A 16,344-nucleotide genomic window follows, 5' to 3' on the forward strand; every position below is an offset into this window, starting at 1 on the left:
AGCTGGAAGTACGGTGAACTTTCTTAGTAAATAAGAAGGAGAATAATAAGCGAAACCGGATTTGAAAAAATTGTTTTCTGTAATTGCGGACGCACGAACAGGATGGGGTGGAACCGAAGGAATGGACCCGACAGGCTGCCATATGAGATTGAGATTGTGAAGTTTAAATGACTAGTAATTGCTGGGTGGTATTTGGTAGTAGTAAACGTAATTTTAGCGAATATACGTAATCAGGACAAATTGGCGCACTCAATTTATTGAGATCGAAGGGTAATCTGTCTAAACTCTCTTCTATTCGGCCCTTATAATAACTATAATGCGTCTAATTATTTCCGCAAATGTGATTTCTGCGGCGCATCCGATTGACATTACAAAAAAAAACTCAACATGGGAAAAATACATGATGAAGTAAAAGAGCTGTCAATAAAATCTTAACGAGCGATCACGGCAATCATCTCTAATTAGGATTACGTAGGAGAACAATGCGCTTGAAACCACACGAGACTGACAGATTACTTATCGATTGGTACTGTCACTGCAATGTTTTTTACTTGTTGTTTCTCAACCACCGATTCGGAAGGAGATTGCGCAACACTTGTATTGAGACAAAACTTTCAACTAACTTGGCGCCTAGAAAATTTTATTGCGTTTGCATCTAATATTCACACACGATAAAACGATTATTTGATGATGTTATTATACAATTGGCAATAATTAGTCTAATTCTCACTTAAATTAAGGTAAAATAGAATGACGATCAATTAATACCATATAAAATGCAATCGAAGTAAATATTATAGAATAATACAGTGCGCCGACCCGTGCGGCGCAGTTCAGTTAAAGCTGAAGTGTGGTGCTAAGGGTCCCTGGTTCGAATCCGGGTTCAGGCATGGATATTTCTAAATGTATAGTGGGTTGGGTTGGTAGAGCAGCCTTGGCTGAAACCCCGCCCACTCAAAAATAAAGGGAAAATATAAAAAAAAATAATCGCTGCCTTTCTGTCATCTTAGTGGTGGTCACACACATGATTTATTTAGGTTATATTTTCTTTTCACAGAAAATATGTATAAATTGTGTAGATACACGAAAATCTACCCGTCTCTTCTGGGGAAGTCTATGTAATTGGTATCAAATACTGCTATAAAAAACTTTTTTACAAAGCACACTCAACATCCTCCCACCTAAGAAAATATATTTTTTCTCCAACCACCTGAATAAGACGCTATTTTGTGACAGTGTTCGGTACGTAAAATTGACGTTTTGCGGATTAATCGCTTTCACCATGGCAACTGTACAAAAAGTGGATACTTTTGGTCCTAGTACCAAAAAGAAATTGACCTTGAAAGTTGGCCAATTAAAAAATTACAATCACGGAGATATGTCACATTGACATCGTTTTACATTGCAGGTTGTAAGATATTTCTATACATACAAATCAAATATTTTTGCATATTCAATGCAAGTAATGCTGTTACCTATACGTATGTATGTACATGTATTGAAAATGATTTACGCTCGCTATTTTTATTTAAACCATGTGTAACGTAATTTACATATTCGATGAACGTAATTTTAATACGTATACAACCCGCCGTCGCGCGTAACGCCATCTACTTCAGACCCATTGCACTATTGTCTGTCATTTTGAATTCAAAATTTGAAAAAGTTAATTGCAATTAATTTTAATTAAAAAACTGTATGGTAAGTTTTTTATTTCAATACAAAATATAACAATATTAATTGTGTATACAATAGAAATGATGAAACTGATAGCGACATGGATTGCACTCCGCCAGAGATTTTAGAAACGGCAGAACATGCTACCTCAAGATTTGTTCCCTACAAAGTCGCGAGAGGTGAGAAGTAAGAAGTAAGAACGAATAGGTTATAAGTTAACCTAAAAACTAGAGTGACATCACACGTGAGGACAAGAAAACAGAAGTTCTTATACTAGTAGTGAAACTGCGACTGAATCTAAATTCGAATATAATTTGAAGTAAAGGGGGTTGGAGAAAAAATTTTATGTTTTATTCGTACAAAAAATGCGTTTTCGGGACTCGGAAGGTTGCTGGACTCCGCTAACGCGTCGTCCAGCAACTATCTTCCTCGTCCCGAAAACTGACATTTTTTGTACTAATGAAACAAATAACTATTTATTATTAACTAGTAGTCAATAATGAGAACTGTCACGCTGTCACTTTTAGAAAACACAACCCGAAATTTCGCTCAATGAACGTTTAGACAAGTTCTCTAAAACGAATAATTGCCACCATCCACCATTTCCAGAGAAATTACATACCTAAAATTATCACATTTTGAAAAAATTCGAACGAAATTACTCTTTGAAAATATCTCAATGACAGAACAAAATACGGCCTGTTTGACTTGTACTTCTACGTACTTGATTGACATGTTAAATTAATAAACAAAAAATTCTGTCCAACCGTTCATTTTCTTATCAATATAATATGTTAATTTAGAGGATTTCAAGTGCTAGTAGTGAAAAAATAGTATATATACCGCGGTAGAGAAGTCTATTATTGCCTTCGCACCTTACACCCTTCGGCGCAAGCGCCTCGAGATGTAATCTGCTCAGGCAATAATAGTGGACTTCTCTACCTTGATATATAATGTACTATTGTTTTTTTCCATTGAAATAAAAGATTAAGGAAGGAGCTTATGCTAGGATCTTATTAGGCTTCTCAATATGGTGAACGTTCATACGCGCAGTGGCGTACACACATATAATATATTTAATTTCTTGGCGGATAGTACTGAAATTACATACATTTTACTACAGACATGTTCATCATTTCTTATAAACCAAGTCCCTCTATCTCGCCATTCACTGTCTAAGGAAATCTGAAAAGTAGATGTATTTCAAAATATTGTTTTACACTTAGTTTTACATACTACTGCTACGGCAATGGATCTGTATCACAACTTGCAAAATGAATGAAATTAAGTATAGGAAAGAAATGAAATGTAATTTTCCTTTCTTCTGTAGCTTTTGACTTTGTTATATTACACGCTTTACAGTTAACCATTGTGTTACACTTTACCGTAAATGCCAATTAACTGTCAAAGTCGGCCATATTGAGCAGCCTAATTGGATTCCAACAAGCGTACGTTATATGTTTATTACATTTATTACAACTGTACAATATTTAGAAAGTATCGTCACTATAGGTACATAATATAAAACATAATTCTATCCTATTCTGTGTAATGTTAACTACACAGTTTGGGAGCAATCAAGCAATTACGCCACGTTACACATATGTAACCCTCCTTCCTTAGTCTTTTGTTGCAATGGTTTTCTCACATATGGAATTAAAAAATACCGTAACGGTAAAGGCTAGTTTGGATTTAAATTTTTGTAAATTGTTCTCAAATTTTCGTTGAATATGTGATATGTGAGTAGGGTAGATCCGTTTAGGTTTTGAATATTATTGGAAATTGTAGGGTGTCCAAATTTAGATAGTTAATTTGTCCGATAAAAAGTTATTTGTGTTGGAATGTCATTAATAAAATTTTAAACCGTGCTGGAAATGAAGTCCGTACTCCCGCGTCATTTGTCCTTTTAATGAGTTCGGGATATTACGGCACCGCGATAGCGGAAGGGTATCTCAAATTCATCGTGGAAACCTTTGAGTCAGTTTTTTCTGGGAAAGAGATGGGATTAATGAACGACCTTAGAACTAGTCGGGATTGGTAGAACTAAAAACCTTAACCAATGGAAATTAACTAATAGCCATCGTCATGAATAATCCGCCATTGTTGGGCGGGTTTAATTAAAGATTAAGTGGGAATTAATCGTTGGAAGAAGCTCTATGGAGATTCTCGATTTTGGCGTTGAGTGGGCCGTTTCGGTCCCGAATTAGTTTACCAAAAGCCCACAATAAAAAGCGATTTGTCCCAGTGTAATTGCTTAAGTTTCAGCCTTTTTTTCCGAAAAAGGAAAGTTTGTGCGATATTTAGGTGTGGAATAGCAGTTTAAATGAAGTAAAACACCGTTTACAAGTGATTAACCAGAACAAACAGTGACGCACAAAGGACTACGTGAAATAATAAATGGAACGAGACGATAACAATTTCGTAGAAAATTAGACGCGTAAATAAACAAAGACTACTTGAATAAACCGTAAATCTTCTGATTGAAGCGTACCTACGCGGTAAAGAAGTTTGCATTACCATCGTGAGGAAATAACCTGAAATCTAAATTTAAATCTGTGTCAAATAGAATTTTGCTGTATTTGTTGATGTCTTGGATTCATCGAAGGAAGACAACTGTACGACAAGGTTAGCCTTAATCTATCAAACAGTTAGATATCTTTAAGAGAGAGTAAAGAAAATTATTGGCAGCGCATTTTGTAATAAATTGAAAGTAATATTTATACTTATTGGTAATTTTTGTAAAAGAAATAGCTAAATTTTAGAGTTTCTTAAACTTTATTTTCTTACCGATTGAATATTCCGAATTAAAATCCCGCTTAAGTAGCTATTTGAATTGTGTTATAGACTTCTTTCCCCTAGTTATTTGTTTCGCCGACGGAGATCGAACTGTGTTTTCCGTGCTATTTTTGGCTACATCTGTAAGTTATCTTGCTCGCAGAACAGAGTGTCGGAAGAGGGTACACTCCAGGGGTGAGAAGATCTTCTAGACGAGACACATCTACTGGCGATGCGACAACCTAGGTGTGAATATATCGAAACCGTTGGACACAACGGTTGGACGAAGGCACCTACAAAGGAAAAATGCAATATTTCTGAGAATTTCTCTAAGGTTATGATTCTTCTTGCATTATATAGCGTAGATTTTGAATGTATGTCAGGCGATCTTTAAATGTTAATATGTAAAGATCTCGATAATCTACCAATCTACCAATAAGCTAAACATCGATAAATATAGCATGCTACGACCCTATAACTCAACTATTTACTAAGCTACTTCGGTTTAAAAACTGCGCTTTATCTGTACAAAGAGTTGTGCACAATTTATACTTACTATCACTGTAATATTTTCCGTTTATTAGCGCATTTTCCAACGCAGTTGGGTGCGCTATTGCAGCAACTTTCTCTGTCCGTCCGTCTGTCCGAGGCCTTAACTACTCCTACAGTTTTTAAGATATTTAGTTCGTTCTTTTTGCATTCGGTAGCGTATCGCTCTAGTACCCGAGTCAAGGAAATCTTGACGATTGGACTGCGCAATGTTAACCTTTTTATTTATTAATATATTTTGTTGAAATTTTAATCACAGATACTTGTAGTAAAGGCAAATATATCGAATATTGTAAAAATCAGATGTGCGCATGCGCAGACTGCGCAATGCCAACTTTCTTCTTTATGGAGATATTCCTTTGAAATTTTAACCAAAGATGCTTATTTATAAAGATATTTCTTTAAAATTTTAACCATATATGTCTCTAGTAATGAAAAACATAGCGCACATAAGTATGGCCTTTGGGGAAGTGTTGATCAATTTATGGAAAATGCGCTGAAGTTACTCGCCTTAGGGCGAAAACCTTTTTACTTGGTTTGGGTTACAAACAAAATAAAGGTCAGAATACCTTTTTACCCACTTTGTCTCTTTCGCAATTAAAGGTCTAGAAGCAGACCCGTAGTCTAAAGCAATCGTTGAGCGTCTCCTCTGCTTTTCCCTTTCATACCGTTGCTCGTCTAAAAAATCGAAACCCCCCAACGCAAAATGACGACTCGTCCTAACCCGCAAGGTTTCAAAAGCTCCCATAACCTTTTCATAAAATTTTTAAAATTCAAATAAATTGGCGTCAATTTATTTATCGAGTTTAGTTTGTACAGGGTGAGTCAACGATTGCGCGGGGTAACTTAATGCCTCGAAGATAAGATTTTTCGATAGAGTGCTTTTGTATTATGATCTGGTTGAATATTCTCCACATTTTAAAAATATTTGGAATTATACAGGGTGCGCCCACAAAGTAGGGCACCAAAATAGTACATTTTTTTAAATAGAACCCCCTGTATTTGAATGCATTTTTGAATTGTACGTGTAATTGTACGTCTTTTTTATTATATGGTTAATAGCCGAAAAAGTAGTAGTTTTAAAGATAATTCGTTTTGTAAGAAAAATTGGGCATTTGCAAGCGTCAGTATATTGTCAAAATTATTACTTAATTTTTGAATCCAGGTTTTATATCTTTTATCCTGGGTTAGATATAAAACCTGGAATCACAAATTAAGTAATAATTTTGACAATATACTAACGCTTGCAAATGCCCAATTTTTCTTACAAACCAAATTATTTCAATGTTCTTCCGTGTGCGCCTTATCTCCGATACGGGTTTTTAGATTTATTTTATAATACGTCGCGGACTTCAACTCAAATCGTAATACTTCCCTACTAATTTCTCGGTTTTATTAAATTCGATTAACCACAGTCTTTCGAAATATTTTTCGTACTACCAGATGGTTTGGCCCGAATGTTTACGGTTTCTTTTAACCTGAGCTTCATCAAGGGTTAACCGCCAGCTGCTGTCTTGATTACTTCGACCTTAGCGCGTTGAGCCGTCAACCCGCATTAAAAATTACACTCTCTTCGACCCAACAAATCCCCTCTCCACTTCAGCAGAATTGGTAGTTTTTAACTTCATTTCTTGATAATTTTATCTTATCCAGGTCGGAGCTACCTAACCTTATGAGGTATTAAACTAAGTTGATTGGATCGGTTCGAATTGATGGTATAAGAGCTTTGGAAAAGATAACGTTAGAGTACCCTAACACTTTACAAGTTCGCTGAGTGTAGTAAAGAGTTTCCCATTATAAAAAATAGGGACAATATTGCCATTCGCAATTACAGGTATAACAGAAGTACCTACTTCTAGTTGAATTTATTTGTACCCACATATCAAAAATAATACGACGCGGTATTAATTTTCTTTAATCACACAATTAACATGACCCCTTAAAGGCTTAAAGCATTATATCAATTTATATCTTGTATTCTAATCTATTCGCAAAATTACGTGGGAAAATGCGTAAATGTGCACAAGTATATCAGATGTTTTCAACGCGATTTAAAATGCTTTATGTATACATCCGCATATTTAACCGAATGGCGCTCAAAATATAATAAACAGAAAGATGTTTACTATTTTCGGTTGAATGTACCCTAAACTTGCAAGTAGGTAAACTTGTGTGAGCGTCGTAAAATGAAATATATAAATATATTGGCCCTGATATGCAATAACTGGGGAATACAATGAAAAAACCACGCTGTACACAGATGATTTTCCACCTGTGTGAAGTTAGCAGCCAGTTTTCAGCAGCCAAATTGCGGAAGACGCCCGAACGTCCAGTGGCGCAGTTTAATAGAAAGTGGCCGCTATGGCAGCAATTACTAGAAGGATATTATACTATATAGCCATTCATTTAGCGACAGTCTGAGGGGATGAAATCTGCCCCTAACGGGCAAAAAAATTCGTTTAACCTCCACGCAAAAAAGGTTTTAAATTCTGATACTGGTCAAAACGTTAAGATTCATATTTACTAACACCCAAACAATTGGCATTAATTTAGCAACCGTCTGAGGGAGTGAAATCGGCCCCTAACTAGAGCCTTTATACACTTAGCTGTGGAGGCCGAGCCTCAGAACGCTTCCATACGGCTGACCTAATGGGCGAGTGGAAGGATCGAGGTAGCCTTGGGTACGGGCGGGTCTGGGAGCAAACCCTAAGATCCGATCCCCTCCTCGTAAGAAGAGCTGTGATCGGGCTGTGTTACTAAGACCAAATAGTTGTAAGGTCACTGCCCGGACAGGGAGTAGTTAGTGGCTGAACGCAAATCGCCCCTTCCTCAAACATGAGTGGCTTTTGTGGTTTACAGACGGGTAACGAGTAACGAAAAGGGAACCGGAAAAGGGTATAGGTATATCATGATCGACCAGGAGAGGTAACCATAATAACTAATAAGCATATTGCATTTGCAGTAACAGTCAGGCGGCGCTGAGGGCCCCGCCGGCAGACAGGTTCTGATCAGCTACGCGGCCCTGGATAAATTAGGGGAGTTTAATAGGGTAGGCAAGCTTGATATCTGTGCCGTGTTTCCGAAGAATATTTTCAATGCGATCAGCGACTTTGTGGATATAAGGCAAGAAAGCGATATTCCTGGCGATCTTCTTCTCGCAGTTGGGAGGATTTGGGGTTGGGTCGCGGATACAGGACTAGAATCGAAGGTTGGTGTCTTCCACGGCCAGAGTTTCGTTCAACATTGGCACAGTCATTTCCCGGAAGTCGTTCGCATTTCAAAGGATGGTGTTTGTACGAATTAAGTTTTAACCTCAATTTCCTAGTTAGGTATACCTATACTTTGGGAATGATTTGTATTATTTGATATCAGTACAAGACGTCCCGCAAAGTTTTTAAGGTTACGTATAAGACCGTATATTTGCGTATTTAGCAAATTGTCATTTCATATACCTACGCCAAATAAAAACTACTTTTAAACATTTAGGGGAGCGCCGGGAGGGTTTGGACAATTATTAAATAAATAATTATTGCATGGACCTGAGTAAGAAATAACTAAAATTTTGGAATTAGACCGATTGATATGTCTTATATGCATTTATACATAATTTTTTGAAAATGTACATCATTAAAAGTTACATAGATATATATACCTATCCATATCCACATGTCCAAACCCTTCCTCAATGACGGGAGGCTCTGGACGATTAATCAATAAGCAATAATATTATGCAAAATATATATTTCACAAAGATATATTTAAAAAAAGTTTATAAAACAATAACTACAGCATTAAGATAAGCTGTAGGTACTCGGTAAGATCGCCATTAAAATATATCATATCTAAATATCTGGCACTTCTGTCTATCAAAGGATTTGGTAGTTTCAAAATCACCTCTTCAAATGACACAAATGCTGGGGGTTCTTCACTAAATCTAAACCGGTTGGAAGCAACTTGCTTTTTCAAACATTTTACATTGTATCCATCCACGGCAACTTCGTCTATTTGAGCAGCATAATGTCTACTGTTTTTTTCCCAAACACTTTACAAATCACGAAACTGTGGACTTCAAGTTTTGTAAGGTTCTCATCCTCGTTCTCGTCCTGTTCCAAATCTAAGTCTGAGGATGAGTCTTTGTAAATCACTTCTTCTTCATCGGAAGAAGAATCGCTCATAATTTGTCTCTTTGTCTTCTCTATTTTATTCTGATTGATTGGTGGTCTTTTTTTAATCAATTTCTTTTCCGCAATTTGACCGCGTTCTGTAGAAAAGTCGCCCGTAAAATTTCTTTTTGCCTTATCTATTTTATTTTGATCGATTGGTGGTCTTTCTTTCATCAATTTCTTTTCTGCAATTTGATCGCGTTCTGGAGTATCGGTTGCTATTATGGAGATTTTCTCTTTACTGGACCTTTTCTAGTTTGTTTTCGTTCTGAAGCTTTGGGTACGGTCTTATTTTGGATGGCGATACAAAATTTTGATTGTATTCAATTTCAACTGGCATTTGGGGCTCGGGTAGTGACTGTGCAGAAGAGGTGGACGGTAGTGGTGCATCTACAGTTTTGTATAAAAACTCATCTGTTGGAGGTGCTGTCCTGCCTGTGACAAATGAGCAAAGAAAGTCTTCTTCTCTAAAAACATTTTTATCGAACGGCCAAATCCCTGTGCAACGGAATCCAGATTTTATGTTTGAAGGAGTTGCGGAGCGATCCCACGCTTTCATGCATATTGGTGCCAGAGCATAAATTGACAGTGTCCGTCCTGGATGAGAGAGCATCCAGTCATGTGCCCCTTGATTGAAATATCTTTTGAATGGGCCGAAAATAGTCCTATCTAAAGGTTGCAATTTGTTGGATGTGTGGGGTGGAAGAGTTAGAATTGTAATACCATTTTATTTGCAGTAATCAATTGCAGGAACAGATAAATGGGATTCGTGATGTCCATTATAAGTATCACTTGGCGTTCTTTAGAACATCGAACATGAGCTACAAAGTGTTCTAAAACACGTAAAAAATTATCACTGGTCATCCATCCAGTCGAATGAACTAAGCCGGTTGCGCCATACTCGTCTGGAATACCAGTTAGCATTCGATGTTTGTCAAATTTTTTTCTTGGAAACACCCAAACTGGAGGAAGAGCTGTTCCTTCCATTCGCTCTAATAATGCCCACTTGTGTAACCAGCTCTCCTCTCTCACGCGAAACGACTTTACCCACTTGATGCTGGCCTTTGGTTGCAACCACTTTCTGAGTTTTTTGAACTGTGGTAACACCAGTCTCATCCAAATTAAATATGTCTGATCCAGTGAATTCTTGCCTTTTCAGGATCTCCTCTAACTTAGCTTGAAATATCCCAACCGTAGATTTATTAAAACTTGAAATTCTCGCTAAACTTGTGTTCTCCGGGGTTCTTATGCACAATTCAGGTTGTCGAGTTAAAAATCCAGTGAACCAATCCTTTCCAGCTAACTTATTTGCTTTCCAAGAGTCTGGAACTTTAAGGTGGTTTTGGTCGGCAAACTCATATGCCAATCTGCGTGTTGCCGTTGGAGTTAAACCATGGTACATATTGGAGCATTTTTTGAAATAACGAGCAAGTGAGGATTCCGATTCATTAGAAAAAACTTGACATGGACAAAACGCGGGGAGAAGGACATATTTTCAATTCCAACTGCTTTTGATTTTTTAACTTCATGCTCTTGCGAGCTTTTTCTAATAGAGTATTTTCCAGACAAAACGTCAACTGTTGCCATTCTCATGGTTTCTGCAGAAAATTCCCCGATCTGTTAACCTTTTGTATTTGTAAGGCATGTTTCTGTAACAATTTGATAATTTAAGGAGGGTTTGGACACTTTCGTATTGCGTTATATATTATATGCGCTGCTGTACCAAATAATGTATCCTGCTATTCGTTATATTTATGTCAAGATCATAGAAGGGGTAGTCGGGTAATTTTATTCCCCTTTTTGGTATTCATAAGTTTGTTTTATTCACAGGGTGGGGTGGGGGTGTATTTACTTGATTCGGCAACCTACTTAGAGTTGTGGTGGAATTGTTGGTACAAATTATTGTTGGGACCCTGCGCTTAACCTAGCGGTTTTCTGTTTCTTCTCTTTTCTATTATTGTTTACAAGTTCTATACATAGATCAATATTTTTATCAATATTTAATTATCCTGGGAGTTCTTTTTGGCTGTAAATATAGGACTAGTCAAGTTATATGTGTCGTGTTTGATTGTTGTGTGTGTGTGTGAGAGATACTCCTTTGGAAACTGAAGTGTCGCCTGAATTTTTCAACAGCTACGGTCCGCCGCTCGGTATATTCACCAGCGGATTAGGAAGCGAGCTGGTGGGGCCCACATTTGTCTTAGTCAACTTTTAGTAGGTTTCGGTCAACGTGGAATCCATCTCGTCGCTCCATTGAGCAAGTGACAGGGGTGCGTTGCTGAACACCAACACCTAGATGTAGATGTAGAGAGGCGACATCGAGGTATGGCGGTAGCGCTAGCGAATTTATTTATGTGTCGACTTTAATGCATAATTAATGTTGCTATTGAAGACGAACTATTCTATATGAATATATGATAGGTATTCGTTACAAGCTACAGTATCGATATCATTGATGTTTCTAGTTTTTAACTCAATATTATTTTCCACTCGAAATAGAGGGGTTCGTCCATGCCGTCAATTGCTTCAACAACTACGCGGTTATCATAGATAATTATTACTACAAAAATTAACGAAGAGCACTGTTAATCATAATCATATTTTCTGATGTAAGGCGAATACATCTCTATATAAAAATGAACCCCTGTTTCTTCTGGTCACGCAATAACTTTAGAACGACTTGACCGATTTCATTCATCTTTTTTTTTTTAAGTTTTCTAATACTGTGTAGAAGGTTCTTACGGCAAGAAACACTAAGAAAATCGCGAAGAAAATTTGAAAATTGGAGAAAACTTATCGACTATTTAAACATCGCGCGTTTGACGGTGCGACGGCATTTGTTTTAACAGCTACATCGATCGGCAATGGATCGGCATATATCCGTCAAAAAATTAATTTATTCATATCATAGTGTGCTGTCAATTCGATCGGATAGTTTATCCAGATTTCAGTGAGTTTTTTGAGAACTTTCGAGGTTATTTCACCGCAATCACATCTTTTGTATTAAAAGTTTGATATACCTAATATCAATTTTTGGTAAGTGTTCAATGTTGATAGACTAAACACGTGGTATAGATAGTTATACAGAAACACTGGGAGTCAATTTCTACTTTTAGTTGAATTTTAGTTTTTTCAAGCTACTAATTAGACGTACCAACATGCTACCAACTTAAGTCGCAGAATTCGTAATTCTACAAGTCAAACATACAGGGTGATTCCTATAGTACCTGCCACCGTTTGGGAGCGTGTAGGTGGTGCGTAGGGGAGTATTTTGATATAGGACACTTGGGGTCGGATATCTAAAATAAGGGTGCCAGAGCCAAATTTACCTTCTGGAATTTCGCGCCTGTAGGTAGGCAACCCAACCGGCCGGCGGTGCACACGGAGCGATCTCAGGCGGCGATGTGTGGCTGACACTTGATCAGAATTTTGTTTAAACCCACGAAATCCCGTCTGCAACGACGCGTATCAAGTGAATAAACACTATGGCAATAGTATAATAATAGTTGGCTAGATGTAGGAAGTGCATTGAGAACAACGGTGGCCACGTTGAACACTTGTAAACGTTATTGCTTTTGACTGTCGTTTTCCCTCCTTCCCTCCCATGTCGCTTCCTCGCGCTAACTCGCTCTGCATCGCTCCGCGCGAAACGTCGGTCGGTTGGGTTGCCTACATACAGGCGTGAAATTCCAGAAGATAAATTTGGTTCTGGCGCCCTTATTTTAGATTTCCGACCCCAAGTGTCCTATATCAAAATACTCCCCTAGGCACCCCCTATACGCTCCCAAACGGTGGCAGGTACTATAGGAATCACCCTGTATGTACGAGTACTTAAGTCAAACTGACGAGAAAAGCGAAGCGCGAAACAAAGTTAACGGAATCGATATGAACAACCCAGAAATGTCCCCTTTAATCCCTATCGAGTTGCATTTAATTATAACGTAGCAGTTTACAATAAATCGTTGCTATGAGACCAAAGAACTTTGTGTGTCCACATTTCAAGGCTTTTAAGATTAAAACTGAAGCCTCGGGATTATGTTGCGACAGTGTCCAAGTGAAACTGACGCAATTGGTACCGCCACCAGAGCCACTACCTTTTTTGCGAACTTTTTTGGTTTGCGGAAATGGACCAGATTCTATACATTTTTTGACTCATCATATCCAGAAATACAATCATTGCTTTCAAATTACGGCATTTGGCGCAACAAAAAAAAAGGTACGTTGCTAGCTCTGAATTGCCAAAAGCAACTAGAACAGGGTGCGTTTAATTTTAATGATTGTGCAGAGTAGGGAAGATTTTGGGGCAAGTGTGTCAAAATCTCTTTTCCAGCTAAACGGTTGACGTTGAACCGATTTAAACCAAATTTGCTACACATATTCTTACACATAGAAGGGCAGAATCGCGCATGCGCAGGTGGGGCGGGTGGTACCTGTGCCACAGCAAATTTTTGAAATAATTTTTTGTAATTATTTATTCCAGTCCAAATTGAATAGGTATTCATAGCTAAAAAGAGGAAAGCGTCCGTCGGGTCAGCTAGTGTTTAAATGAAAAAATCTATGCATTGCCATTTAAGAAAATTAAAATTATTTTCGCTGTGCTTTTGTTTTTCACAAAAGTAATAAGTGAACATCGGTTTATGATGCGCAGAAAAAATTTGAAAATGCTTTATTTAAAATATTTTTCTATAGAACCAGTATTTTCAGACGTACATGCGGTGCGGTAGCGTCGTCGCTCACACGTATGTACCTTGTTTTGCGTTTTCTATTTGGACCAAATACTTTGTATTAGCAATTTTAAAACCACTCTGGCCTATTTTAAGATGTTTATTTACTTCAGCGAAACTTGCAAAAGCATCTCAAACAACACGTTATCGGCGTAATTGAATTTTGTGCTCACCGAACTGTGCATAAACGCCACTAAAAGCACTAGAGCTAATTTAAGAATTTTTGTCAATATCTTTATTTCATAACCAGGTAGCGTACGCATGAAATTTTCAAATACCGATTACATACCTCTTGGCTGAATCATTTTTGAAATAAATATTACACTTGAAATGTAGGTATTTTGTTGCTATTGCAGCATATCATTCGGTTTTGTATACTTCTTTTCATCTATTCCTGATGTTGTCTTAGTAATTAGTAGTGGTGTAAACATAAATGTGAAGTCCCAATATTTTTATTTGGTACTTACAAGAAGTCGTCTGATGCTTATTATGGAATCCTTCGTTATTTTCTCAAATTATACCAGAACAATGAACTCCAAAACGTGTTAACTTAATTTTGCCTTTATAATACCTATACTCTGACTTGCATTAAATTAATATAAACTATAAAAATGCAAATTAGTTAATAGTTGCTAATAATCTGCATTAGAAGTTTACGTTCCCTAATATAACACATACCATTAACCCTCATCCCGGTCCTAGTCCCCCACGTGGCCGTTAAAAACCAAAGTAGAGGCAGTGTTCTTAATGGCAAAAGGATAAGGTTACTAGACTGAATAAATTGTAGTCTACTTTTTTGTCACTTTAGTTTACCTACTTAAAGTTTTGCTGACATAGTCCTACATCTTACCTACCACTTTTATAAGTTTTATAACGCTATAAAATATCTTTTTCGAATAATTCGACAGTTAATGTGTATTTTTTTACCCTCATTTACGTTTTTCTGCGATAGATACCAGTTAGAAAATGCAATTCAGCGCTCTTTTATTTAAAACGTGTCACCTTTTTTAAAGGAAAAAATTGCATTACATTACATATAAACATTTAAAGGCCGCCTGGCATACATTCAAAATCCTCCGATACTCCATTCTGTAGATATTTGAACTGAAAGCTTTCATATCACCAACAGATATGTGTCCTCCTGACGTTCCACTTGCCTTTGATGAGTACGCTCCTCCGACACTTCGTTGTCAAAGTATTTGCTTCGACTTCACCAATAGATATGTCTCGTCCAGTCGATTCATTTTGCCTTTGAGAGTACTTTCCTCCGACAAACCGTTTTCGAGATGTTCGCTGTTTTGACATTACCAATGGATACCTATATTTCTTCCAGGCATCCCAATCGCCCTTTGTGAGTACCCTCTTTCGACAATCCGTTCTGGAGATATAAGGGGATATATCCGATCATGATAAGGAGTCGAGGAGAAGGACTATAGAAATTAATTCCTTTCGTTGAGACCTTTCATTAGAGTGTCATGAGGGATAAAACCAGTTCTTCCCCCCTCCAACCCCCCTTTTGATAAGGGGTCAGAAAGAAAGACGGAAGTTGGTAGAAAACGGTTCCTTTCGTTGAGACCTTTAATTAGAATACCATGAAAGAAAAACTTAATTTCTATGGTCGTCTGGCACACCGAAGGCTACCTACTGCAAAAAAAAATCCTCTAGCGTCTTGGACCATTCAGTAGTAGTTCAAAACGGCCAGAAGTGGGTCCGAACGGACGGACAAAATATAACGCAAAAATAGCACAAAATGCACTAAAAAGAGAAAAGTTACCTTTTGGGCGCCCGAAGTCGACTACCCCTCGAAGACGCGCGCCTTGCAAAAGGTGTTTAAGGAACAATGGGAATCTATAAATTGCAAGCAATAAGCTCCGCCAGATGTAAAATTTAAATTACATTGTGCATCTGTCAATTAGAAGTTTATTGCGTTAACTAGCGCCATTGCAGTTGTACGTATGTAATTAAACGGTAATCTAACAATACAGTTTAATTACCGTTATCTCTAATTTTTTGTTTGGAAAAGGAAAATGAATATTTACATACTGCAGTGACACTTTGGGCACAGTTCGTTAAGGTAATTAAATTTGTTGTAGCTATAGCGGGTTGGAAAGAATGACACGCAGCTACATCGGAGAAACTACTGTTTCGGGTAATGTCAACAATAAGAGATTCACAGGATCACCATGAGACAAAACGAGAACTACAAAAATGCCATTGCTGCACACAAACTCCTGAAAAGAAATGTGAATGTCAAAAAACCTGTAATATTTTGACGAATTTCGAAGCACGAAGGAATACATTTTTAAACGGCAAATTAATCCTGGCTACACACATGCCGGATATGCTAGTAGGCACCGTTTGTTCCAGACATGTCGAGTGAAGCTATTCGGCGCCGGTCCGAGTGCTGGCAACCGGTTTGTCGCCGGTTTGTACCTGCTGGCACGTAGTGTACCTAT

Source organism: Photinus pyralis, unplaced genomic scaffold (assembly GCF_008802855.1).
Source record: "Photinus pyralis isolate 1611_PpyrPB1 unplaced genomic scaffold, Ppyr1.3 Ppyr1.4_LG2, whole genome shotgun sequence".
Taxonomy (NCBI): Eukaryota; Metazoa; Arthropoda; class Insecta; order Coleoptera; family Lampyridae; genus Photinus; species Photinus pyralis.